This window comes from Schistocerca serialis, chromosome 6 (assembly GCF_023864345.2).
Source record: "Schistocerca serialis cubense isolate TAMUIC-IGC-003099 chromosome 6, iqSchSeri2.2, whole genome shotgun sequence".
Taxonomy (NCBI): Eukaryota; Metazoa; Arthropoda; class Insecta; order Orthoptera; family Acrididae; genus Schistocerca; species Schistocerca serialis.
In genome coordinates, this window is record NC_064643.1 from 693207337 (window position 1) to 693234138 (window position 26802).

Consider the following 26802-nt stretch of genomic DNA (forward strand, 5'->3'; position numbering starts at 1 on the left):
TTGGGGAGGGCACTCAGCTTAGGAACTTCGTGCAGCAATGTTGACCGTCGTCCTGTTGTAGTGTAATGGTTAGCATTTCTGCCGAGCAAGCAAGAAGACCCGGGTTCGAGTCTCGGTCGCAGCACAAATTTTAATTCATTTCTTCTGCTTCGATCATTATTGTACGTAATAAGAGACTTAAATGTCTCAGGGGAACATATTATAAGGGCTATAAGATAACCAATGGTACAAGGACGTCCAATTACGTCCAATGCTGGGGTGCTTGCCAATATCGGAGAGGCCTGGCAATAGTGACAATTTGTAAGCGAAAAATAAATTGAAGTTTTTGTTGGGAAGGGTACTCAGCTTAGGTAGTTCGTGCAGCAATGTTGGCCATCGTGCTGTGTTAGTGTTAAGGTTAGCATATTTTCCTAGCGGGCAAGAAGACTCTGGTTGTAGTCCCAGCCACAGCACAAATTTTAATTCATTTGGTCTACTTCGATCATTATCGTAGATAATGAAAAGAGACTTAAATGTCTCAGGGAAACATTTAATTATAAGATCTGTAAGAATTGATAATAGTTTCAACTTCGTCCGACAACAGTTAGCTTAGTGGAATAGCTACCAAAGCGCCACATGTGTCTTCCCTTTGATAGAGGACACCCACAGCCAGAAGGTTCTTTGTGGTGCAAACATGTGAAGCAAGCCGGGAACCATTCAACGGAGACGCAGTCGTGTTGCCTGCCTACAGTCAACTGAGTTTTAAGGGGTGAAATGATGGAATTTCCGGTTAGCGCTGCGTCAGTTGTGCCACGATGATAGTATCAATGATCACGGGAACGTTCTTACACCATTAGATGGGATTCTGGATGTCCTCGCAACACAGACGCCCACCAGGATCGCCGTATTTTAATAGTAACAGAGGTACATCGTACAGCTACCACAGAGTAGATAAGAGGACTTGTGAGCCCAGACATGTCAACAAGAACTATTGCAAATCGGTTATTAGCAGTTCGTGCAGCAATGTTGACCATCGTGCTGTAGTAGTGTAATGGTTAGCATTTCTGCCTAGCGAGCAAGAAGACTCGGGTTCGAGTCTCGGCCACAGCACATCTTCGACTCACGCCAAAGCATCGACGTGCACGGATGGACTCTCATCATCAGAGGATCACGGGGAAGATGGAATGGCATGCCAAGGACTTCAGCGATGAAAGGAGATTCTGCATGTAACTGATGGTTATTTACCCGGCGACATAGACCCATCGAGCGCTTTCTCGTACAGTGCATTCGCTCAAGACACAGTCGCCCCTTATGGTGTGGGTTGCGATAAGCTACAACTGTCGCTCACCTTTGATGTTTGTGGAGGGGATGCTAACCAGCACTCGGTAGGTGCAGAATGTTGTTCGACCTGTTCTTTCGTCGTTATTGGCTAAGGAAGGTGATGTGCTGTTCCAACAGGATAATGCTCGGCCTCACACTGCTTGTGAAAATCAACACACTCCGCAAGACGTGCAGCACGAACTTCTCCAATCGAACAGGTGTGGGATATGATGAGATGACTCTTGCGACTCGTCAATTAACAACCCTTAAAGAGCTATGTGAACAGGTCGAGCAGGTGTGGCACAACGTGTACGGACAGTATTCGCCATCTGTACGATACTGTGGGCGCCAGAATCGGTGCCTGAAATGCCTCGAGTGGAGGCTTAACCACGTACTAATATATGTGTTCCACCATGAGTCGATACACGGTGCATCAGAACCACTTGGGCTATTGATCTGTAAATGTAATCATTTAGTGCACTCCATATGCACTGTAGCAACAATAAATGTTGAGTGAACTGGAAACCTCTAAAAGAGTGTACTACTTTTACCATGGCAGCGTATATCAAACATCCCAAAAAAATGGTTCAAAGGGCTCTGAGCACTATGGGACTTAACTGCTTAGGTCATCAGTCCCCTAGAACTTAGAACTACTTAAACCTAACTAACCTAAGGACATCACACACATCCATGCCCGAGGCAGGATTCGAACCTGCGACCGTAGCGGTCGCGCGGTTCCAGACTGAGGCGCCTAGAACCGCTCGACCACAGCGGCCGGCAAACGTCCCAACATACAGCGAATTTTATGTCGTGAGACATTATTTCCAATTGTTTAAAAATGTAGTCGTGCACACATAATCTTAGGTAGTGCAATTATTTTCAGTTCAAAGCTACAAACGGTTCATTTTATGACACAAAGATAGGCAGTGCGGCTGCAGGGCTCATGTCGGCTCGGGGCTCCTAGTGTGCGGTACACGTGCGACATGGATAAACCAACCTCTGACTGCCAGCAGTTGCAGGCTCCTAAGTTCACCGCATATCACTGTGTGGGCGGGCCCGTGTCCAGTGGTGTCCTGCTCTTGCACGGATAAAATATCCACCGAGCGCGTGGGCGAGCACAAGACGAAATAAAACCGGGGTCAGCAGGTCGCACTCAGGGGCCACCAGCTGCCGCTGAAAATGGGCCCTGGATGGATCGATGGCCGACATTAGCTGTCAACCGTGAATGGCGAATACGGATCACTTGAGGTCATTACGCGCAGGTTAACTGCATTAGCCGAGGTACCAGGCCAGAAATGTAATCCGCTGCGGGCGGCATCTCTGCACCTGGTCGTTCGGCAATCGAAAACGCTATCAGCCAAACACCACTTGTGGATTCTGTTGCTGAATATGAGTATTAAAGGATTATATTGAGTGTTATTTTCCATTACTTATCACTCTTCAATTTTTCCGTCCCTATTATACATACAGGGTTATTCAGCTGCGCCTACCGATGTCATTTTATGCAACCCGCATTGTTATATCATGCTTCAAAAACCCATGCGCGAAATTTTCACATTCTCCCACTGGCTACGCGCCAAGTGTCAGTCCTAGATAAAAAATGAATGGTATGTGTTTGTAGTTAATGTAGCTAGACATTGTACTGGGATTCGTTTTTGCTAGAGGCCGTAGTTTTCGAATTACTCAAGAGAAATGTAGAAAAATGACCGTCAAACGCACCCACACTCCCACACTCAGCCCCTACCGGTCAGAATTTCTAGTATGCATAACTCCAGCGTACTTGTCCTTTCCTGTTCAAATGATTCAAATGGCTCTGAGCACTATGGGACTTAACATCCATGGTCATCAGTCCCCTAGAACTTAGAACTACTTAAACCTAACTAACCTAAGGACATCACACAACACTCAGTCATCACGAGGCAGAGAAAATCCCTGACCCCGCCGGGAATCGAACCCGGGAACCCGGGCGTGGGAAGTGAGAACGCTACCGCACGACCACGAGCTGCGGACTCCTTTCTTGTTAACTGTACTGATTAGTCAGTTGCATTTCTTTTTATAATTACTGTTTACTTCATGTAATTACTTCTGCTTGTGCGCTTACTGTTGTATCTCCCTTTATGCAAGTTTTAGACTGGCTCATTATTTATTCAGAAGTGTAAAAAATGGTAGGTTTGTGGATATCCTTTAATGGAACGTTTTTTATAATTTTTTTAAACATTCGTTCGCTGTTTATATTCATGTTTGGCGTCTCTGCAACAATTATGTTGCCTAAGGCACCTCTATGTAGGCTATAATATAGCAATGCCGCGTTATAGTTCTATGGTGATGTATTGACACTTTAATGTCTTATGGTATGTAGATCTTACCCTCTCTGGATCTGTAAGGTAGACCTCAGTATTAGACTGCCTTCAAAGGGACATGTCATAGGTTTCGTGGTAGCTTCACGCTTGACCAGTATGGTTCGTCAACGAACGTTAGCTGAGACCACACGCAAATGTAGGCACTTTGTTTACTGCTATTTGACTGACATTTTACATAGAAAAAATTGGTATGTAGTGGTTGTGATATGCTGTCCATTTATTCTTTTGCACCTGTATTTAATGTAAACATGTGCTTTGATACATATTGCAATTTTGACTTTTGTTCGTAGGTTAGTTCGAGAACGGGCGAAGGTGGAAACCGGCCACCGACTAAATAAACATCCATTTTACTTGAAACTCTGGGTGTCTTTTTTTGTGTAATGATTTCTAGGTCTTGTTCATGGCAGTCCCTCCTAGCACTGTAGGAAAATTGGCGACTGCATGAATTGTTTATCACATTCAACATATTTTGGTCTTCATTGACTGGCCTTATTACGTCACCGACTTCGTCGAGCGTTTGTGTAAATTTTACAGTACTGTTTTTTGTATTTTAACAGCATAAAACAAACAACTACATCATTGGATCCGCCAGGCCTTCTGACTACGAAACTACCGTAGTTGTAAATGTTGAGTTCGCATCCAAATGTTCAACTTAATTTGTTTTAAGATAACGTTTACAAAAAATGTATTCCTTCATTACCCTCAAGGGCACATTTAAATTAATAATGTTAACGAAATATCTCAGTATGCTGGTGTCGTAATAGCACAATCAATAGAGACCACAATTCGAACATCTGTAATAGCTCGTATAGTCGGAAATTTTCGTACAGTAGTAGGAGGGAGTGCTGCGTTCAGAATACTAGGAACTGGTGAGAGAGTGTGAGGGTGAGATGCGTTCAGAGGTCACTTTTTCTTACGTTTTTCTTCAATTACTCGGAAGCTGTGACCTACAGCGTTAAAACGTATCCAAGTACAAAATTTAGCTGAATTAAATTTCCTACAAAAATGATCTGTTCATTATTTCTGTAAGAAAAGTGGTTTACGGGTAGCAAGCGAGAGAACATGAAACTCTCGCCCGTGGTTTTTGATGGTCAAATAAAACACTGCGACTTGCATAAAACGACATCGGTTGGTGTAGGTGAATTACCCTACATATTGTGCCCTGTAGCAACTCCCCGCTGGTATCAGAATAAAACACTGATGCAGCTTTCATTTTTCCTTTTCATCGGCTATCCACTCGGTGTACAGTTTCGTTACCTATACAGCTTGTAGCAGCACTGCGATGAGAGATATCAACAGTTTCGAACATTTATGAATTGTATTCACTTAACGCAAAGATAATGAGAATTCCAATTCTCCTGGAAGGAAGAACTTGAAGTACCAGTTTCTGTCCAATAAACTGTTTTAACTTGTACAGAGTTACATTATTCTGCACTGCTTTGGATACTGACTTACTTCTTCAGTATTTGTTTGCTTACACTGTTCAAAACACAAAGTATTGTGGTAATGGAACTTTCCAGCCTATGTTGTTTGATGCCACTAAAATCACGATTGACATTAAAATTTGTGTCTTAGTTCTAGTTTTATAATTGTAAACATTGCCTACAGTTACGCTAACATCACTCTGTATTGGGTCCTTCCATACACGCAAGTAGCAGTAATTCTTGAGCATGTTCTAATACCCACAGCCATGTTTCATCGCCCTACGGATGTGATTCTTACCTCATCTGTACGCTGTAGCGTTGTGCCAAGGTCTGGGGTTGTGGTCAGCAAGGACTTTCACATCTTAACAGAATAGGTGTCAGCTACTAGAACGAGGGATAATATAGAATATGTAGAACAAGCAACAGAGGAGTACATGACTGCAAGTACAACAGAAAATTTCTCGGATTAAAAACGGCGTAAGGAAAAGATGCGTTGTTTTCCCCTATTCTTTAGTCGATACATCGAAGAGACAATGATCATAATAAAAGCAAGGTTCAGGAATAAGAATCAAATTCGTATTGAAATTATATCAGTGATAAGTTTCGCTGATGACATTACTGCACTTAGTGAAAGCGAGAAAGAATTACGGCATCTACTGAATGGAATGGACAGTCTACTGAGCACAGAAAAGAATTGGGAGTAAGCGAAACAAAAATGAAAGTTAGCAGGAGTAACAGAAACGATAAGACCAGTAATCTTGACATCTAAATTGGCGACTACGTAGTCGATGATGTGAAGGAATTGTAGTACCTTGAAAGTAAAATGGCACATGACGAAAGTATATAAGAAAGTGACTAGCACGGGCAGAGAGTGCATTCGTCGTTGAAAGAAGTCTACTAATAGCACAAGTAGGCGTTAAAATGAGTTTAAGATTTTTGACTATGTTCGCCTGGAGGGGAATCATGATCACCGAGAAAACCGGGAAAGTGGAGACTCGAATCGTTTGGCATGTGGCGTTACAGACTGATGACGAGGACATGGTTCAAATGGCTCTGAGCACTATGGGACTTAACATCAGAGGTCATCAGTCCCCTAGAACTTAGAACTACTTAAACCTAACTAACCTAAGGACATCACACATATCCATGTCCAAGGCAGGATTCGAACCTGCGACCGTAGAGGTCGCGCGGTTCCGGACTGAAGTGCCTAGAACCGCTCGGCCACACCGGCCGGCACGAGGACATGAGAAGCTCCTCCACTAACCGGGAGGAATACGTGGAAAACTGTACCGAGAAGGTGAGACAAGATGAATGGAGACGAGTGAACATATCAGGGGCAACCTTCGTGTTAGTTGACATTTCCGTGGTGGGCGGAAACTGTAGGGGAAGACAGAATTACAATTATTCAACAAATAAATAAAGTTGCCCATAAGTAGACTCCAGATCACAGAGATTGTCACAGGAAATTTTTGGAAATTTGTGGTAAGTTCCTACGGGACCAAACTACTGAGATCATTGTGTTGTCTCGCCTTCTGTTTCTCGCTCGCGGAAGAGATGCGTTTCGTACTTCAGTATTTCACACGAATTTTATTCCTGAAACTAGACCCCCTGCCAATAATTTTCAAGCATTTCTGCCAGGTGTGAAAACTCTTGTACAATGTGCATGCAGACGTGTAATCCCCATTGCAAGCAGGAAACAGACGAGAATTTTCCACCGTTTGCGATGTTTTAACTGAATAAGGCGAAACATGTTTCGCGGCAAAGAAACGAATTTCAGCAGTTGCATGCACAGTATGACAATTAATAAAACACTAATCAGCAACTACCAATACAGTGGAGATACACATTAACAATTAATTCGTGTTTTTTTTCTTTGAGTATCAGTACATTGAAAAACTGAAAAACTGCGATGATTCAGCTTATTTACATCGCTTCCATGTGAACAAGTCAGTTATACAATGTTAACGCAGTTACGTTATCGATATTGTTTTTAGAATCGCGCTTTCTATTTTACATAACAGTGGTGACTAGACTGGCTTCTACATTCCACTCGCGCATATTCTTCACTGCAGCAGACATTACTAACCGCTTGTCCTAGATCAAGGCGTGGATGAACGGTAAACGACGCCAAAGGGTATTAAGATCGTTGGCGATTTGGAGGAGAAGTACGAGCCATACCAATGGGTGTTACTTCCGTATTCCTACCCCTCTGAACAAAGGATTCCACTTGAGGAAAAAACCGCAATGTGCTTTAGCAAACGGCACTGTACGTCAGGGCTAGGAATGTTTTATTACTGAACCTCCAGAAAAGATTTCAAGGTGCTATAATACATTCTTAACTGAAGACCAGCTACTTAGATGCAGCTTATTACCCCTCTGAACAAAGGATTCCACTTGAGGAAAAAAACCGCAATGTGCTTTAGCAAACGGCACTGTACGTCAGGGCTAGGAATGTTTTATTACTGAACCTCCAGAAAAGATTTCAAGGTGCTATAATACATTCTTAACTGAAGACCAGCTACTTAGATGCAGATATCTGAATCACATCCATCTCGATCCATAAGATGAAAATAGAGGAGCTCAATTGCTTCATCAAAAAACTGTAACTTCCCGAAACCATGACAATAATTTTGTAGTCACCATTGAAACAGTCGAAGCAAGTGTCTTAGAACAAAAGAACTGGAACATTTACATTTTATGGATAACTACATTAACGTCTCTGGCAGTGAAATTAGTAGGTTGAACAAGTTTTAAGAAAAGCCAAGTAGTTCAACAACAGCCTGGAATGCTCCAACGAGTTCATTATTACAAGTAAAAATACAATGAATATCGCTGCCAAAATCGACAATTCAAGCAAGGTAGATATTTTGAACGAAAATGAGTAAGGAGTTCCTTGATAGTTCAGGTTTTAACCATCTACATAAAGACCTGCCTACAGCTTTCTGTGAACAAGTAAAATTTGCTATAAAATCATATAAAAGTATGATATCAGAAACCAACAGCCACACGCTTGTTAATATGGAACCTAACCTTTCTGGATTATACAGATTACCTAAATTACATAAAGACAGCATTCCAGGACGACCAGTATTGTTAGCCTTTTCTGTTCCCTTTTACTTAATAGCGAGGTGGATAGTTATTAGTTTATTTACAAATATTAGCGCTGACGCGTGTATAACCAAATTAACAGAAATTTGGCACAAACCTAAACTAAATCCTGTAGAGCAACACCACACGTTTGCTGCTTAAATACGTGTAAAAGAGAGTTGTTCGTATTCCAGAACACGTATTGTAGACAGTCTGATGGCCTAACTGGCTGCCCACACTAGTTCCACACTATCTGAATTTTTCGTGGACTATTTGGAATAAGTTTTCTTACACAAAGAGCCACCGAACTGCAAAATTAAATACTGAATCAGGTACGCGAACTAATACCACTAGACAGTGGGATACGAGACGTGTTTCCAAAGTAGGTTCCGCTGCAACTCCACGGTCGACATGTGGCCCGAGCGCATTGTGTACAGCACCCTGATGGCAAACCACAGACGCCATAAAGAATCATTCAGCGCGCTTACGTTTGGTTGTGAGTATTTGAAATGCCTCCTCGGACTGAGGATCCCGCCGACTGTGAAATACACGCTGTCATTCGTTTTCTTAGTGATAAAGGTGTGGAAGCGGCTGACATTCGTCAGATTAATGAAATGTATGGAGAAAAAATTATAATCAATGGGACGGTAAGAAAATACGTGAGAGCTTTTAAAGATGGCCGTGCGAAAGCGCTCGATGAGGAACGAAGTGGGCGACCTTCAATCATCAATCTGGTTCACAAAGCTGATAAAAAAAGTGAGAGAGAACGGACGCTTTACGATATCTACGTTATGTTATGACTTTGCTCCAGTGTCAAGAATTGGGCTTTATGCAGTTGTTACTGAATGTTTACAGAAAGTTATGCTTACGCAGGGTATCAAAAAAGATGACTGAGGTAAGCAAATGTTTAGCCAGTTCTTTGACTTTCCTAGACGGTGCCGTGGGAAAGGTGACGACTTTCTAGAGTGCTGTAATGAGGAAGGTGATGAGTTTCTTAAGCCAGATTGCCACAGGTGACGAAATATGGGTGTATTATGTTACACATCATTCAAAGGAGAAATCCATGGATTGGCGGCATTCAATATCAACCAAGAAAGTGAAGTTCAAGTACACAATTTCAGCCCAGAAAACCATATGTACTTTTATTTTTGGACAGGAAGAGACAGTCACTTTTGGACTTTTTGTCTCGTGCTGACTTCATAAATTATACGACTTACTGTGAGACCTTAAAAAAACTGCGCCGTGCAGTACAAAAGAAGGATGTGGCATGCTGAATAAGGGGATCATTTTGCTTCATGACAATGCACGTCCACATGCGACAAATAGAACCTAGTAGCTGATGGGGTCATTTGACTGTGAACCATCCGTACCGTGCTCATGTGGTGGCTAGTGACTACCACTTCTTTCTCCGTTTTAAGAAGCATCTGCGTGGTCAGCGATGGAGTTGTGAAAACGATCGTATTGCAAGAGATGTCTAATTAGGCGGCGTATTTCTACTAGGAATGTGTTTAGAAACTGGTTTATGATACGATAAACGCTTTAATATTGGTGGAAACTGTGTAGAAAATTAGATTAATGCAAACTCTCCTGTAAAAATAAAACTGCTGAAAAAAGACTCCATGTTTTATTTTATTTCGAAAGAGTACTTCATTGAAAATCACGCATAATTTGCTGCAACAACGTTTGAGCTCCCAGCATGATAAAATTCAGTTCTCAATGGAGCTGGAAGGCACTGTTACAAATTCTTTGTACCGCAGTATGCACTGTAGCACAAGGATGAAGTTTGGAGGACGCTCAACTGCGTGATCATCAGCTCCTTTACAAAAATCCCAATTTTTACACAGTCCAATTTTTAACTCAATCCAATCTAGCAACTGTCACAAATGTTGATGATTATGATGAAATGATGAGAACAGCACAAGCACATAGTCCTCGGGCAGAGAAAATCCCCAACCCGGTAGGTAGCACAAGAAGATACTTATTTAAACTACAGCTGCAGATAATCCCTTCAAGCTCCTAGCACCCATACAGACACCAACATTGAGCTTTCAAATTCATAGCACATGTTTTATTACATTTCCATTATGTAAATAGTGGTAAGGTTCTATGGGACCAACTGCTAACGTCATCGATCCCTAGGCTTACACACTAGTTAGTTTAACTTACCCATGCCCGACGGAGGACTCGAACCTCCGACGGCAGGAGCCGCGCGAACTGTGACAAAGCACCCTAGACCGCGAGGATATCCAGCGCGGCTCCATTGTCTGAATCTTCCTTTCGAACTAAACAATTGACTATCAAACTTAGCGCTCCCAGTAATGGATATACCCATCCCCTGATCGACACTATGCTATAAAAAAACAAAATGTGTGAAATGACACCATTATGTGCAGGCTGGTTAGCAGGAAACAGTCAATAGTTATCAAAACTGCCACACCATTAGATAACATTTCTAGTATGATAAAAAAAATTAATAGGTTAAATATATTTCAATTCTTTCAGTTTAAATCTGTGTTTCATACTAGAATGTCGTGTTCCCAGTTTGGCACAGCTTTGCCACAGGAAACACGAAAGCGGTCGAAGACGTCCGTCTTCTGGTCGGCTTCTGATCGTTGTCAGAAGGAGACTAGTTTTTGATTACGCAAAGACTTCTGTTATTTGGAAAAGAACAACCCGGATTTCTTTACGTAGTCAGTATGAATTTTATAATTACCTAAGGGACTTTAACAATGAACAGTAAAAAAAATTGCATTTGCAAATGAAATCATTAATAAACGGGGCAGCTGTGAGTTGTATAGAAGACAAGGGGCGGCCTTCTGTACACGACCAGGATGCCGCAGTATTCTCTGCTGTAGTAAAGGCTGTTTGACATTTATAAAAATAATATGGCATGGAGGTTACAAAAGTATAAAGGAAAAGAATATAATAAGAAATCTGGTAAACACTAAATATATTCAAACAATTCTCACAAGCAATTAGGGCTTATTTATAAACAATATAACTTTCATAAGTACTTTTCTAATTGTATGGTGCGATCAGATTTCAGCCTGCCCTGTGCTGTCTCCTTGGTTTACGTTTTTGTCACAAATTACAGTCATTATTTTCCTCCTTCGTTAAAGACAATTCTTGCACTGTCCAACACCTTCATAACAATAACTTGCCGATTTACAGTTTCGAACATAAATTACTTGAAATTTATTAATTAATAATGTTGTCTGCAAGCTGGCAAGACCGCTCACTTTTCTAGCTTAAAGTCGACCTTCTTTTACGTTTTCACATTACAAGCAGAAGTACAATAAAATATGAAGATCTACAAAAGTTTTTTACTGTTATCTTTTATTTAGATCGAAGCGGAACGACAGTTCTGCTTCTGTTAAAATGTTTCTTTGACTGCGCAATCGATGTATTAGCGTCCGCGATAGATGCGCATCTTTACAGTTATGTAAATTATATAAATCAAATGTCTTTCAAAGAATATGTCTGATATCATAAGTTGATCATTTAATATACAGATAGGTGAATGCCTTTCCAAGGGTACTCAAAGCTTTCATACGACGGAAATCCCAATAATATTACACGTTCCAAAATTTCAGATAACTTCGCAAAACACTCAACTACTGATCTGCTTTTTACTTTAACAAGAGGATGTAAAAATTTTATTCAGTAGTAAAGCAAACTGCAACAGAGTGGCGTGTATAAAATGTCCTGCAAACAATTTGGAAAAGAACACGTTGTTCAATAAGGAAAATCTGTGGCAATAAGGTTACCGGAAATTGAAAGAAGCTGGAGAGTAATACAGATATATTTAATGTTTGCGGAACGTACTTAACATAAAACCACTAATAGGATGTCCCGAGTTCGAGTCTCTGTCCGTCACACGGTCTTAATGAGCCAGGAAGTTTTATATCAGCGCACACTTCGCTGCAGAGCGATAATTTCATTCTGGATTAGATTACAATATCGTAAATTCAACTTTATTTTTCATCTGTTGTTAAACGTAACGGTATCCACATTTCAATGTGCCATAAAATGTAATCCCATCTTGTGTAAACTATCTATATGTCACTTCTTTATATCTTCTGTATAAAATGCATCTGTGTACGTCACACGTCACTGTATCTGTATTTGCGATGGGCAGTTGTCATCTACTATGGCCTAAGAAGCAACAATCCGGTTCGTGACCAAATAAATAATATTTTGCACAACATTATGGAAGTGTTTTCTTTGCAATAGTGTGGCCATGTTCTGCCAAGCATCTTAGCAGAAGCCAGGTGTGCTACAAACACGACCACTTCCTCATCTGGTGTTCTGTAGGTATGCAGATTAGATTGATGCTAGATGTGTCACCCCAGATCATATGAAATGATAAATTCCCATTATGAAGCTAACATTCTACATACAAAATTAACTGCCGTGGACATCAGAAAACGTTATTTGACGAGTTCCTGAACTCGTCGGGGCCTCGCCATTGCTTATGGTTGGAGGAGTTGGAGGACCTGGGTATTTCAGTTGGATAACTTGCTTAATGGTTGCTGAATTCTACAGCCCGATCTGGTAAAATATTGTTTATACAGACAATGTGTAAAATTACTCACGATACACAACTGTCGAGGTTCTAAAACAATTTGAGAATGATTTTACATAATTAAAAGCGAATGGAGATTAAAAAAAACTGAATGGATCGCCACCAGCATTATGCTGGAAAATTACGGCTGAGGTGGAGCCCAGACACATAAAGGCCACGAATTACACTTACAACAGCGATACTATAAGTTCGAACAGAGCAATGAATAGATCAGTGCATAAAGGAAAAATCAGAAAGAATCATAAACAGACAGGTATGCTCTAATGAGTTTAAACTCGATAACGAAACAAAGACATGAGTGGTTACGAAAAAAAGCCTTTCTTTGGGGCAAAAATTATATTGCAGAAAAATATGCATACTATAGTGGCCACCACGAAACTAGGGCTTCAAGGTCATCTCGTCATCTTACAGCATTGCCAGTTTTTTTTGTGATAATTTCAAATGTTCCTAAAAATTAAAGAAAAAGTATTAGGCAACTCTATTTGTAGTCTAGAATATGATGGAGTACTTTCCAAAAGAAAATTCTCACTAACTCTTAGGAAAAACTAATGTTAGAAGAAATTTTTAAGGAAAATAGTTTTTTACTTCAACCTTTGGTAGTAACAGAATCACTAATGTAATTGGACTGAAAAAAATATATGAACATCCTCAAAGTATGCATATGCTGCGTCTTTTATTTCGGAAACATAAAAGTTCTCTGTGATAAAAAATAAAATATTAGAAGTGGTGCGAAATTGTGCCGACTGCGTAGCGAAAAATGTAGTCACTGATGAATTTTCGTTCTGTAGAACTGCGAAGAAACTCCCACGAGAAAGTTGTTAAGGAAACTACAAAATTATATTTGGTAACATTTCAGGCGTCATTATTGTTTCGCATCACGTACAGATTCAAATTACTTCCGCGATATTCCGTGTGCACCAGCGCGCGAGGTGTTGTAGGTCGTCGCCAACAGTTTTGTTCGGACAGCTCGCTTTTACATGACCGAGAATATTCCCTACTTCCAGAAAATATTTTACTGGCTGCTAATACGTTTCCTTCGTCGTTGCATTCATCACTCAAAACTCCAATATACGCTGCGCAAAAGTAATTGTAGTTATATTGAAGCCAATATTTTCACTGAAGTCGAGCAAAATATTTGTTCAAAAGGTTTTGTGAAACCCAGGTTTTATCTAAATCTGCTGTAAGCCTGTTATTCTCAGCAAGCAATACGTGCTTAGTACACAAAAACCTCGTTCTTACTACTACAATGTCCCGTCTTGTGGTCCAAATTTCGTCCATCATTACAATTTCTGAATTAAAAACAAAGTAAGCGAGAAGACAGTGCATTGAAGTGACTGGCCAGAATAATCAGTTTTATCATGGACATTACCCTGTATTTCTCTAGCCATCGGACACTATCCTCTGTCATACTAAAGTAATAACAATTCTACGTTCTAGCATTTTGTAAAAGTCGTCAAATATCATAGATTTCTATGCTGTTCTCGGAGAATCAGAATAGGTGCTGGGACTGTTCTGATGTTACTGCAATGTTTGTATGTACAGGCGATACAGAAGCACCACGACGTTTTCTCATTTTATGAACTACATTACCCTTACTACGAAACAGCCAGTAAATCCCTCTAGGATAAAATGAGTTATATTTCGAATGTACAAGTAAACCAATTGCAGGAAGATTATATCCGAATGTAAAGACATTTGACACAGGTTTTTAGGAAAAACTGTTGTCAATTAATGCAGAATTGACAATCGTATCTTCATTGACAATTACTGTCGAGTAAACTAATCGCTTGTGATAAATTTATCAGACGTCTATTGTAAGGGAAAAACATTCGCAGTGTGTCCTCTATAACTGAAATGAATAGACAAACATTTAAATCAAGTCAGCTATTTACACAGACGGCACTTACCAAAACTGAAGGATCTTCTGGCTCCATATCTTCATTTTCAGTCGCTTGTTTTAGCCAGGTGTATCATCACAGATTCCAATATGGTGTCAAGAAATCAGTTTTCTGCAATGCTTCTGCGTGTTTCACGAACCTCTCCCAGTCCTGCTGAATAACATTGTCAAGAGCTTCGGGTGTTAGCTTCCCGACATCAGCAAGTTTGAGAGTAGTATTTATTTTCGCTACTTCTCGCTTTACTTGGGCCCATATCAATTCAATAAGATTATATGTACTTTCAGCGATATGGTGGTAGACATACCCCTTGGTGTCGTATTTCGTTTGCCAGTTGACCTAATACGTAAGTCTTTTTGGCACCTACGATTTCTTCCTTAGCCAGGATTCAGCCTTTCTTTTCAACGACTGAAAATGAAACATTCTTTCTCTTTAACCACTCCATAATATCTGCCTTGCGCCAGTTTGAACGTGGCAGCTTTTCTATCTGAATGGAGTGGTAGCTGGCGTTATCCATCACGATAATTGACCCTTCTTCCAGCGCAACAAAAGTCGAAGAAACCAATTCTTAAAAACTTCTCCATTCATTTCTGTATGGTAATCGGATTGGCAAGAACTTTTTCCACTACGAAAAACATGTTTGGCCTCTGGTATAAAGCCTGTGGTTAATGAACCAGCGTGGGCAGTGATTAATCGGGCACCTCTACCAGTAGACACTTTCAAACCGCCGTTTCCTTTGGAGTCGTGTCATATATACTTATTGGTGTAGTTCTGTGAAATCCAAGTTCCTCCAAGTACACTACAGGCCTGGTGTCTTCAGCACGCAAGAAGTGCATTGTACGCAAAAACTTCGCTCTTGTTCCTGCAATGTCTCTGCGTTTCATTAAGAATTTCCATCCGTCATTACACTTCTTGAATCGGAAACCATGGGAGCGGAAAAGACAAAGAACGGAGGTCTCTGAGACGGAGTAATTAATTTTTTCACGGAGGTCAGCCTGTAGTTTTTTAGCCGCTGTATACTCTCCTCGGTCGTAATATCCAAGTACAGTTCTACGCACGAGCTCTGTGATAAAATCGTCAAAATCGGTTAATTTCCGTTCACGTTCGTATCCCTTTCTTGGTGAATCGAATATACTCAAGTTTTTACTGACCTGGCCGACAATGAAGAAGCGAGGAATAACTTAAATTTTGCGCAAATTCATAAGCTTACTGCCAAAGCGTGTGGTGTCTCCAAGTCAACTGTAGGCCGTATTAGCAAATCTGTATCAATGGCAGCATCTCCAGACATGAATGAGTGTTTCTATTGTTTACGAATGTCTTTCCGCTCTTTACGCACACCGACCGGAGGAGTACTAGAAGTAGGCCGTTGCTCCTTAATTGTTGTTTACCACCGAACAGACGTCAAAGCACCTTTCTAAAGACACTAAGACACTGAAATCAGACGTGAGCAGTCGATATAGCACGGTAACACTGAGCTTTCAGCTGCTCTGACCTACTGCACCGCTAACTGTACCTACATGGCAACAAAGCTGAGAGGCGAGCGATTCACAGCCAGCAGTCCCTGCTGGCAGCAGGCAGCAGTCAGCGGCCGTGACCTTGAGGACTCTACTTTCGTGCTGGCCACTCTAGTGTCTGAGGCGCGTAGGTCAGTTTACGAAGACTAAAAGAAGAAACTGGGAATGAATTCTTCTCCCCCCACTTAACCGCGATTTCCGAAGTCACGAGCGCGCACTGCAGATACAGTTGCGAGATGCCGGGATGGAGAAGAGCTTGTACGTCTTTAATTTAGACGAATTTTGCATGAGAACGAGACATGCACTCGATCCCCTCTTTATTTACCAACTACTTAACTATTCAGACAACAGTAACGGAAGGAAATGGTGGTGGACCCTGCTAGTTGACTAAATAAGGAGTGCACACTCACAATAATTTAATAAAAATCGTAATCTACTAAAAAAAATATAACTTTATCATAATAAACAACAGGAAATGTGATTCTGCATGTATCTACGAACTGATATGCGGATTAAATATGAAAATGAGATTTATTACACATCAGAACGTAAATGCACATGATTGTCGACACAAACAGTAGGTTAAAGAATAGCGTATACTGAAATATTACGAGAATAAGAGTTGGCTCGAGAACAAGGGGCTCCTACTCTCTGTGATGCAATAGACTGACGATAATGACTGGAGATCCTAATGAATAAAGTCTTAATCTCCCGACTATATAGCAGTATTACAAGGTGGACTTGTAGCAAAGCGAGTGCGCATGCTGCTGAGGGATTCAGTATAAAATTGATAGGGTCCTACAATTCCGGAGCCTCAAAATACTGTACCAGTACTGAAATGTGCAGCACGTCGTCAGTAGGCAGCGTCCTGATGATGTAGGCGTCGACTTCTGCAGTGCAGCAACTCCGTGTTAACCCCTGGCCGCGAAGCCTGTCCGACAATTCTAAGTCATTCCGAAAACGAGCGACTAAGTCGCAAGACCGTCCGACTCCGAGGAACATCAGATCCCGTATCCTACGCCAGCACAACGCAAGAGCGAAGCCAACATTGCTCTACTCCCTACTCTCCTCGGAAACCGCGAATCAGCATTCAGTTCTGATTCCAAAATTTACACACACTCTCTCAGAATATCATTCACGCCAATAGCGACCATTCCCCCCAATTTCTAGCAGGGCTTTATGTGTCAACTAGCCTCAGTTTAAGTTGACCAATCATACGTCGGCTATTCAGCTGAGGGCACTGAACTTAACGTTTAACCGGCTACGAGAACAACCTGCCTAGACCACCGGCCATCCAGCGCCAGACAGTTGCACCCAGCAGGGCACGGTCCTCAAGTATTCTCAGAATCAAGAGGACAATGCAGTCAGTCGGTGCCAGGAATCTTCGTTCCGGACGCGCCGGAACAGTAAACACATAAACTGCGGTGACACTCAGACGTCTCACAGGTCATTTCGCACCGCATACAATAGGCCAAACTCGACCGACGTCAGTCGTTCCGCCAGGCGCTTAAGCCTACTGTACGAAGCCCTCAGAATTCAGGGAAGTGCAGCCCCCAACCGGAAATGCCGTGTGCCCCGTCCTCCGATGCTTGCCTCGCACAAGCCACCCCGGGAAGTAACCCAACATGTATAGGAATCAAGTGAAAAGTATTTTTTTGAGCTCTCAGTGCAAATGCTCTCATTACAATAACCTTATTCAGTCTGTTACTACCATGCAATAATATAGAACATTAATAAAATTGATGAAAATGAGAGGCGACATGCAAAATAGGGTGTGGAACCTCTCACAGTCTTAACATGACTTGTGTCAAGCAGGTTGCGGACAAGTGGCGGTGCGCCGTGCTGCAGCCGCTGCTAACTGTTGTTGGGGGTCATCCGATGTGATGCGACTGCCTACCGCGAACTCATCTTACTCATGATTACTGATCGCGGTTGCGAGTAAGTGAAACTTCAATGACCTGACAGGAGACCTAAGTCAAGAAAAACATGTACGAGCGCAGAGTCCAGTTCTAATCAGAGTGTGAATGCCTCTCTGAATTTTCACAGCCTTCCTTCAGACGTCAGATCGACACCCGGCACAACTGGTTGGTTGGTTGGTTTGGGGGAAGAGACCAAACAGCGAGGTCATCGGTCTCATCGGATTAGGGAAGGACGGAGAAGGAAGTCGTCCGTGCCCTTTCAAAGGAACCATCCCGGCATTTGCCTGGAGTGACCCGGCACAGTCTTTTAGCCAACCCCAGAGAGTGCTCTATCAAGGAGGGATCTAGAGGTCCGTTCACCAACTCTGACTGTAAAGTTAAAGTTGTGTCCGCCAATGTGACAGGTGTGTATGGAAACAGAAAACGAATGTCACCCGGTTCCCAGGTCAAGAACTGTTTGTCGGAAACTCTGGAAATTTTATTGCGCTTTGCATAGCGTTACCACGCGAAGGGGGATGTTTGGAAATTTGAAAACGCACGAGTGTCTATATATTTAGCTTGAGGAAACGTGTCTGGATAACAGCAAGTGAACAGCTGAGGAGTCCACATAAAGTTAACTAATGAGCAGAGATCTCACCCCTTACGCTAGTGGTTTCCCGTTCTGCTATTGAGGACACCGGTCTTCCGTTCCATTGCTCGTTGTTTGCGAAAGCTGAGCCAGGAGGATAATCCCGGCGAAGACTCGTCCGACTGTCCGTGAAGTAGGGTGAACCAGCATGGAACCTGCCTTCTGAGTGACCGACAGCTCTTCCAGACCGTGCGAAAGCTACTGTCCTTTCCGCCTCAGTGAAAAGTAATCCACCGTCTAGTAAAATAATCAGATGATCAATTCCAATTAAAAAATGATCTAGAGAGAATTTCTGTATGGTGAGGAAAGTGGAAACTGGCACTAAACAAAGAAAAGTGCGAGGTCATTCACATGGGTACTAAAAAAAAATCCGATAAATTTTGGGTATACAATAAATCGCACAAATCTAAGGGCTGTCAATTCGACTAAACACCTAGGAATTACAATTACGAGCAACTTAAATTGGAAAGACCGCATAGATAATATTGTGGGGAAGGCGAAACAAAGACTGCGCTTTGTTGGCACAACTCTTAGAAGATGCGACAAACCCACTAAGAGACAGCCTACATTACACTTGTCCGTCCTCTGCTGGAATATTGCTACGCAGTGTGGGATCCTTACTAGGTAGGATTGACGGAGAACATAGAAGAGGTGCAAAAAAGGGCAGCTCGTTTCGTGTTATCTCGCAATAGGGGTGAGAGTGACACTGATATGATATGCGAGTTGGGGTGACCGTCACTGAAACAAAGGCGGTTTTCTTTGCGGCGAGATCTATTTACGAAATTTCAGTCACCAACTTTCTCTTCCGAATGCGAAAATATTTTGTTGACACCCACCTACGCAGGGAAAATTGAACATCATAATAAGAGAAATCAGAGCTCGAACGGAAATATTTAGGTGTTCCTTTTTCCCACGCTCCATTCGAGAGTGGAATTGTGGAGAGGTAGTATGAAAATGGTTCGATGAACCTTCTGCCAGGCACTTGAGTGTGAATTGCGGAGCAACCACGTAGAAGTAGATGTAGAATTCACCTGCTCAAGGCCAGATGCACTTAAGCGAGAAACAGCTACAGGAATGGAATGTTAGATGAGGCACACAGGGGTCAGTTACCTAATTTCTACAGGCTAGGCCCTAGGCACTCATGTAATCAGCGCATAATACAGGTGAAAAGTCGACAAGTAAAAACTGAATCGGAAAGTAAATGAAGCAAGACAGTCTTGTGCACAAATTCAGTACGCAAATAGGATAGAGTGTGAGAAAAAGCGACCTGGAACAGGCCACCATGTCACAACCTACGAAAAATCCATTTGATGCTTACATTTTATTCGAGAAGATCCACATATGTAGAATGCTCAATACATTGGAAAAGGCCAATTTCTCAAAACCATCGCTGGTAATAAAATTCCTGTTTATATTATCATGAAGCGTGTCTCGTTGATACATGTAGAGTGATAATCGTTTGGAATCTTGCATCACACAAAGCTGAAGTAAAGTAAACCTGTGTGCTGCGGGCTGTACAAAGCAGTTTGTGTAAACATGTTACTGTGCAGTGTAGAAACCCATTAAAGTTATTTTAACTACAAATTGTGAAGAACTGTGGCGCGAAACTCCGTGATGGTGAAAATGTTAAGAACAGTAGCGATGCCCTGAAAACTTGTTTTCCACTGGATCCGAAAAAAGCATACATCTGATTTAGGATAATCAGATGGTCTGTTCTCGATTTGTTCCTCATAAATTGACTGACGATGGGAAGGAAAACCGGTTGGAAACTGCTGGAGATTTCACTGACAGGTATGAGCAATATTCACGTCTACTGCAGTTAATCAACGAATTCTAAGCGCTACATGTTCAGTCTGTAATTTTTTATCGCAGCGTCGTGGTCTCTGTGGACAGCAGACTGCATCGAATTTTAATGGACATCCAAAGACTTGATATTAGTATTCCATTTTCTGAAGAAGACTTCGCTAACATTGTAATAAGTTCATAAACACTGCCAGAATTATTTGTGACAGTGGATGTTACTTTGAACGTGAACAAATGTATTTTGTTTCCTTATTTTGTTTTCTTAGCATGTGATACAAATCTCCACACATTTTCAGTACACCTCGTAGTTTTTCCATAAGGTATCGGTTACCGTAGTATCAGTAGCGTCAGGTCAGGTGTAATTTAACTTTGTATCTCACTGACTACTGCGGTGGCGATGCGATGCTTCATGGACTAATTAGATGTTTTTCTTTTTTTAACTCTGAAGAATCACCTGGTGCGGCGTACACGGGGTCAAATGGTTCAAATGGCGCTGAGCACTATGGGACTTAACTTCTAACATCATCAGTCCCCTAGAACTTACAAGGGAACCTCCCCATCGCACCCCCCTCAGATTTAGTTATAAGTTGGCACAGTGGATAGGCCTTGAAAAACTGAACACAGATCAATCGAGAAAACAGGAAGAAGTTGTGTGAAACTATGAAAAAATAAGCAATATATACAAACTGAGTAGTCCATGTATAAGATAGACAACATCTAGGAGTGCATATACACATGAGCGCCGTGCTCCCGTGGTTAGCGTGTGGAGCTGCCGAACGGTAGATTCTTGGTTCAAGTCTTCCCACCGGCAAAAATTTTAATTTTTTATTTTCAGACAATTATCAAAGTTCAGGCACTCACATAAAATCAACTTAGCTCTCCAAAATTGGAGGACATGTTCAGTCGCAAACACGGAACTGCTGCATCGATGGATCGGCCGTGCTACAGAAAGGGACAGCTGTTTCATGAAATGGCCTCCCCGATCACCAGATCTCACTCCGTGTGACTTTTTTCTGTGGGGACGTGTTAATGAACTGGTGTATGTTCCGCCTCTACCACGTGATGTAGCAGAGTTCCGGGAGAGAATACGGGAAGCGACTGCCACAGTCGACGATACCATGCTGGGACGGGTATGGCAAGAATTCCATTACCGTATTGACGTCTCCCGGTTCACTCATGGTACACATATCAAATATTTGTAAAAAAAAAAAAAAAAAAAAAAAAGACAAACCCTTTTAGAATTTCTCTTCAAAGTGCAATATGTATGACATCTGATATCTGTTCAGTGTTTAGTTCTTGTGCAATAAATAGTTTGAAGTGTTCCCGGACTTTATGTACACCCCATATTTTATGCGATCTCGGCTTTTGAATGGTTTTTAATATTCAGGTAATGGCTGTGTAGTTATCAGTGCTCTTATCAAGTGGCACTTCCTTATAGTATTTGCTCTCTGAAACTCGGCGAAATTTCTCTCCTGCTGTCCCACCTACCGCTGCTAAATTCGCCGAGTGCAGTAACTCCAAAAGAAATTAGATTTCTCACAATAGAAGATTCGGAAGTTGTCTATGCACTGACACGTCTCGAGACTATAATTTTAGCAGTATTACCCGTCCAAGAAAAGAAAGGACGAAAACAATTATGCAGTGAACAAAGTTTCTCCTAGCAATGTTCTGACCGTGCGCAAGCTCTTGGATTTTCTACCAAAGACCGTCCATCCGAAGGTCTATTGCAATGTGCAACACGTCAACGTTCATACACACAGTATCACTTGAAAAAAATATCGTAGTTACCTTTTCGAACTAAACAATGATCTGTTTTTCCGTACACTTCCTGTACAATAGTAATTAGCATTCGGTTTAACTTATTTCGAATTGCTCATTTCGTTAACTTTTAGAATTTCAGAATTTCACAAAATGGATGACTTCCAACAACTGATGCCGTTAGCGTGTACAGAATTCAATAGATGTCCATCTAATCGAATATTAACACCACACCAAGTCATTAGTTTCCTTGATAGCTTATATGCAAAATCCGGAGGGACGTGATGCACGCCACAGAGCGCATAGTTTCTCTCTCGCAGTCACAAATCAGAGATTGTTAGTTAAGTAACAACTTTTGGCTATAATTTTGATCGCTCTCTCGCCACGGGACTACAAGCCCCACCGCCACACGTTCACCCGCCCATGCTAGGCAAAATTTTTCTGCCCGACTAATGCAGCACCATCACCTTCAGAGGGTGGTACGGGACCACAAGCCCCACCGCCACACCTCCAAAGCGAATTGCAGTGACGCAGTCACCGCCCTGCGGAAATTTACCGCCTAAAAATAAAAAAAATAATAATTTTGACTGAATGGTGGTTTAATTCGTTCTTCGTATTACATACATTCGCAGTTTGTACATGGAAGAAATATTACGACCTGACGCGTATTACAGGTTTTCCAGTTGCTGGCACGCTGATTTGAGACAACATAGGTAACTGAGGCAAGAAACTGAATAAATCATAATTACTTTATTACCTTGTAAGACACCATCATTCGCAGTTTGTACATGGAAGAAATATTACGACGCGACGCATATTACAGGCTTTCCAGCTGCTGCCACGATGATTCCAGACAACGTAGGTAACCGAGGCAAGAAACTGAATAAATCATAACTACTTTATTACTTTGTAAGACGCCACTGGAGACCATGTGTCCCTGCTCAGAAAATATCGCTACACGACCTGCGGTATTTTGCCGATTTAGTTCGGGATCACACTGTTAAATGCCTCACACATAATCAGGCAGTGTTATCCATTACTTTCATATTGTAAGACTGGCAGTAAATCACTGGAAAGAATAACAAACCGTAAAATAAATTGCAGTATTTATCTGGAGCGGCCAAAATTAGGACGATCACATAAAACTATGAGGAAATAAGGCAAATGTGAGGCTGGGATTTATTGCATAAATTCTAAGGAAATTTAGTTGACCTACGAAATAACTGGTTTCCAAAGCTCTCGCTCAATGTATTATTGAGCATTGCTTTTCGTACTCACAACCTTGGTAGGTACGAGTGACAGAGGCCATCCTAAACAAGAGAGCATCACGGTGATACCAAAATCCAGTTACATACGATGTAATAGAGGCGATGAAAGGTGAACTTTTAAAATCCGAGACAAATATGTTCCGAGTAAGGTCTTAAGGGATGGGAAAGACACCCCCCCCCCCCCCCCCGCAGTTTAATAGGTGTGTCAGAAAACTGTTAATTAAACAAAGAGAAATTCATCTCAGATTCAAGAGAAGTAAAAACCCAGCTGACAAACAAAAGCTGAACGAAGCGAAATGAGCGTTAAGGAGAGCAATGTGACAAGCCTTCAATGACCTTGAAAGTAAAACTTTGTCAACCTGTCAGAGTAAATATCCTATGGCGTTTTCGTAGTATGTAAAACCAGTAAGGGGGTCAAAATCATCTATCCATTCCGTCAGTGATAATATTGGCTCCGAAACGCAAGATAAAACATACAATGCCGAAATACTGAATTCCGTCTTCCGAAATTGTTTCACCGCGGAAGGTCGTAACACGGTCCTTCCTTATAATTGTCGTACTAACGTAGAAAGGGCACATATAGAGATAACAGATAGCGGAATAGAAAAACAACTACAATCGCTTAGTAGCGGAAAGGCGTCAGGACCACATAAGACATCTGTAGGGTTTTATGAAGATATGGGAAACAGCGAGCTCCCCTCCCCGCAGTGATTTCTCGTAGATCGCTTGAACAACGAAGTGTGCGTAGTGGCGTGAAGAAAGTGCAGGTCATTCCCGCTTTTAAGAAAGGCTTCAGGATATATGCACACAATTATAGACCTATATCGTTGACGTCAAAATGTTGTAGAATTAAGGAACAAGTTTTATGTTCAATAATTACAACGTTTTTGGAGAATGAAAATCTCCTCTATAAAAGTCAACATGGATACCGAAGACAGAGATCCTGCGAAAACTCAGCTCGCTCTTCTCCAGGAGATCCCCAACGCCGTAGACGACGGCGCTCGGGTTGGTGCCGTGTTCCTTGACTTCAGGAAGGCTTTTTGACACCGTCCCGCACTGCCATTATGACAAAAAAAATACGAGATTATCGAGTGCCTGAGCAGATTTGAGACTGGATTCAAGACTTCGTTGCAGATAAAAATCAACACGTCACTTTTAGCAGGAAAAATACGACAAATGTAAAGATAATTTCCGGAGCATCTCAAGGAAGTGTGATAGGACCGTTACTGTTTAAAATATATATAAATTATCCACTACAAAGTGTCGGATGCTTTCTAGGACTATTCGAATATGATGCAGTGGCCTGTAACAAAGTAACAACGCCAGAAGATAGTAAAGATATGTAGATCGACCTGCAGAGAATTGATGAATGTTGCAGCATCTGACAGTTGACCCTGATGGTAAATAATTGTAATATATTGCGCACACATAGGAAAAGAAATCCACTACTGTACAGCTACACTACTGATGAGAGACTGCTCGAAACGGTGTCTACCGTAAAATATTTAGCAGTGGCTATGCACAGCGACGTCAAGTGGAATGACGACATATAACAAATAGTGGGATGAGAAGATAACACACTCAGACGTATAGGAAGAATCTTAAAGAAATGTAACTCATCCACGAAGAAAGTGGCTTATAAGGTGTTTGTTCGACCGATTCTAGAGTATTGCTGATCTATCTGGGATGCCTACCAGATAGGACTGATAGAGGAGATAGAGAAGATCCAACGTTTCGTCAAGGGATCGTTTAGTCGGCATGAGAGCCTTACGGAGATGCGCAAGTAACGCCACTGGCAGACGTTACGAGAGAGGCGTTGTGCAAAAAATGGTTCAAATGGCTCTGAGCACTATGGGACTTAACATCAGTGGTCATCAGTCCCCTAGAACTTAGAACTACTTAAACCTAACTAACCTAAGGACATCACACACATCCATGCCCGAGGCAGGATTCGAACCTGCGACCGTAGCAGTCGCGCAGCTCCGGACTGAGCGCCTAGAACCGCGAGACCACCGCGGCCGGCGGCGTTGTGCATCACGGAGAGATTCTCTACTGAAATTAAGAGAGAACACTTTCCGGGAAGAGTTGGACAATACATTAGGTCTCCCCACATACATCTCGCATAATGATCACTAGAAGAAACCTGGATAAATTAGCACCAATACAGGCTCTTAACGATAATCGTTTTTCGCACGTGCTATTCGCGAGTGGAACAGGAATAGAGGGGTCAATTAGTAGTACCGAACGTATCCTCTGCCACACACTATTAGGTGGCTTGCGGAGTACGATGTAGATATAGATACAGAGTGCACATTCTAGGAAGAGCCAGGTAGTATTTTATTACATCCCGCATGTATCTCGGGAAACAACCACGACAAGAAAATGAGACAAATTAAAAGCTCTTACAGAAGCTTAACACAATCGTTAATGCCACGTATTACCGGTAAATGAAACAGGGGAGGGGAGAATTAGTGATGTCTTAAGTACCCTTTGCCATTCGCCTTAAGTGACTTGCGGAGTAGAGACAGACATGTAGTGTTTGTTGTGCCTACCAGTATGCACTCATCCAGCCACTCAAAACTAAAAACCAGTGCAGCCAACTTGAAGACGTACTTACGATGAGTTCAATACGAGTGGTTCCATTCTAGTCTAGTTGAAGATTTATGCATAGCAAGTTCAGTATGAGCTCCTAGTCGGTCAGGTTTCATGTACCATGTGCTGCTCACAGACCATTATGTTATTCTATCCTTCGCTGTGTATCACTGTAGATGAGCATGTGGGTGGCCCACCGCATTGTCGGTCGTAAATGTCGACCATGCAAACCACATCCGCAGTTTCTCCTTCTAAGTGAATCCCCAGGTGTCGACCTCACTGTGGATACCATGTCCCAGTTGTCACACAAAGGACACACACAACAATACACTCTGAGCATCCACATGGCAGTCAGTCGTTATATCGCTCAGTCACAAAATCAGACATGGCAAAGTTTACCAGCTTTATCGCTGTTGTTAGCTCACTACATTATGCTAAACTGTTACTGTCGAATTTCCTTTTTTTCTTCTCTTAAGCGACGTATGTTAGTCGAAAACTTTTGCAAGGCTTAGTGTGAGTGTTTCTTGGCGATCAAATGAAAGAATAAAAGGTTTCGGAAATAGGAAAGTGAGTGATGCTTTCAGTTTGGCTTTCACTCTGTAGTGCTCTAGCAAAACCAAAGGTAACAGGAATGGTCATCTGTAATTGATACAACGGGCCACGTGAACAT

The 26802-nt window shown here is 41.9% G+C and overlaps 1 protein-coding gene across 1 annotated transcript in view; it reads left to right on the forward strand.

The window, feature by feature from the left end:
* The window catches only part of LOC126485035 (pikachurin-like), a 779910-nt gene that overhangs the window by 410460 nt on the left and 342648 nt on the right, over nt 1-26802 (forward strand). The window lies entirely within an intron of this gene.